Source organism: Triturus cristatus, chromosome 6 (assembly GCF_964204655.1).
Source record: "Triturus cristatus chromosome 6, aTriCri1.1, whole genome shotgun sequence".
Lineage (NCBI taxonomy): Eukaryota > Metazoa > Chordata > Amphibia > Caudata > Salamandridae > Triturus > Triturus cristatus.
In genome coordinates, this window is record NC_140589.1 from 1,813,916,643 (window position 1) to 1,813,919,142 (window position 2,500).

The window sequence follows — 2,500 nt, forward strand, 5'->3', positions numbered from 1 at the left end:
TGGTCAGGGCCTGGGATCCCACGTCCTGCGGCCTGCCAAGTGTCCATCTGCCCGGGACAAGGGACCCTGGTGCAGAGCCCCGGAGCCCTGCAAGGGCAGTCGGGAGCCCTACCGCTATGGCTCGGTGTGGGCAGCTGGGAGTCCTTCCGGTCCCGGCCATCTGGTCGCACCTTTCCCTCGGCCATCTGGTCGCGCGCAATGCTTTCCAATGGGGCGACCAGATGGCCGGGCCGGCCTGGAAGTCCCGATGAGGGTCCATTCGCCTCGCGGATCCCAGCCAGGGCTCCAGGAGGCCGGGCGCGTCCGCGCCTAGGGTCCCCTCCGTCACTCGGAGCGCGAGGGTTACAAGAAAGGTGGGTAGCCTTCCTCCGGATTAGTAGGGGCAGGGTATGCCGGGACACCCCTCCTGGGGATTGCGGTTCTCAGGCGGGGACCAGATGGGCCAAGCCCGGACGACACTTCCCCGGGGCGTCGGGTGCTTCCTCCTCCAGCCCGCGGCGAGGCAAAGTGCCCAGGACGGGCTCCATGGGTCTCCCGGGCGTCCCCCGAGGCCTGCAGCCCCAAAGCCCTGCAGACCCTGGAGCCCTTCAGCACGGAGCCCTGGAGCCCTGCAGGCCCGGAACCCTAGCAGGCCCAAGGCCCTGCAGCCCCGGAGCCCTGCAGGCCCGGAGCCCTGCAGCCCCGGAGCCCTGCAGGCCCAGAGCCCTGCAGCCCCGGAGCCCTGCAGCCCCGGAGCCCTGCAGCCCCGGAGCCCTGCAGCCCCAGAGCCCTGCAGCCCCGGAGCCCTGCAGCCCCGGAGCCCTGCAGGCCCAGAGCCCTGCAGGCCCAGAGCCCTGCAGCCCCGGAGCCCTGCAGCCCCGGAGCCCTGCAGGCCCAGAGCCCTGCAGCCACGGAGCCCTGCGTGGGCAGGCGGGAACCCTACCGCTATGGCTCGGGCAGACGGGAGCCCTTTCAGTTGCCGGCCACCTGGTCGCGCCTTTCCCCTCGGCCATCTGGTCGCGCGCAATGCTTTCCAATGGGGCGACCAGATGGCCGGGCCGGCCTGGAAGTCCCGATGAGGGTCCATTCGCCTCCCGGATCCCAGCCAGGGCTCCGGGAGGCCGGGCGCGTCCGCGCCTAGGGTCCCCTCCGTCACTTGCAGCGCGCGGGTTACAAGAAAGGGGGGTATCCTTCCTCCGGATTATTAGGGGCAGGGTATGCCGGAACACCCATGCTGGGGCTGTGCGGTTCATTGCCGGGGACCAGATGGGCTACGCCCGGGCAACATCCTCCAAGGCCTCCGGGGCTTCCCTCCTCCGGGCCGCGGCATGGCAAAGTGCCCAGGGACGGGCTCCACGGGTCCCGGGCAGTCCTCCCCCGGGCGCCCAGGCCCCGAGAGCTCCGGTGGACCTCCCCGTGCCCGAGGCCAACCCGGGAAGCAGAGTCCCCCCCCCGAGCCCTTGGTGTGAGGGTGGGCAGGCGGGAGCCCTACCGCTATGGCTCGGGCAGACGGGAGCCCTTTCAGTTGCCGGCCATCCGGTCGCTCCTTTCCCCTCGGCCATCTGGTCGCGCGCAATGCTTTCCAATGGGGCGACCAGATGGCCGGGCCGGCCTGGAAGTCCCGATGAGGGTCCATTCGCCTCCCGGATCCCAGCCAGGGCTCCGGGAGGCCGGGCGCGTCCGCGCCTAGGGTCCCCTCCGTCACTTGCAGCGCGCGGGTTACAAGAAAGGGGGGTATCCTTCCTCCGGATTATTAGGGGCAGGGTATGCCGGAACACCCATGCTGGGGCTGTGCGGTTCATTGCCGGGGACCAGATGGGCTACGCCCGGGCAACATCCTCCAAGGCCTCCGGGGCTTCCCTCCTCCGGGCCGCGGCATGGCAAAGTGCCCAGGGACGGGCTCCACGGGTCCCGGGCAGTCCTCCCCCGGGCGCCCAGGCCCCGAGAGCTCCGGTGGACCTCCCCGTGCCCGAGGCCAACCCGGGAAGCAGAGTCCCCCCCCGAGCCCTTGGTGTGAGGGTGGGCAGGCGGGAGCCCTACCGCTATGGCTCGGGCAGACGGGAGCCCTTTCAGTTGCCGGCCATCCGGTCGCTCCTTTCCCCTCGGCCATCTGGTCGCGCGCAATGCTTTCCAATGGGGCGACCAGATGGCCGGGCCGGCCTGGAAGTCCCGATGAGGGTCCATTCGCCTCCCGGATCCCAGCCAGGGCTCCAGGAGGCCGGGCGCGTCCGCGCCTAGGGTCCCCTCCGTCACTCGCAGCGCGCGGGTTACAAGAAAGGAGGGTATCCTTCCTCCGGATTAGTAGGGGCAGGGTATGCCGAAACACCCATGCTGGGGTTGTGCGGTTCATTGCCGGGGACCAGATGGGCTACGCCCGGGCAACATCCTCCCAGGTCCCCGGGGCTTCCCTCCTCCGGGCCGCGGCATGGCAAAGTGCCCAGGGACGGGCTCCACGGGTCCCGGGCAGTCCTCCCCCGGGTACGCCCAGGCCCCGAGAGCTCCGGTGGTCCTCCCCGTGCCT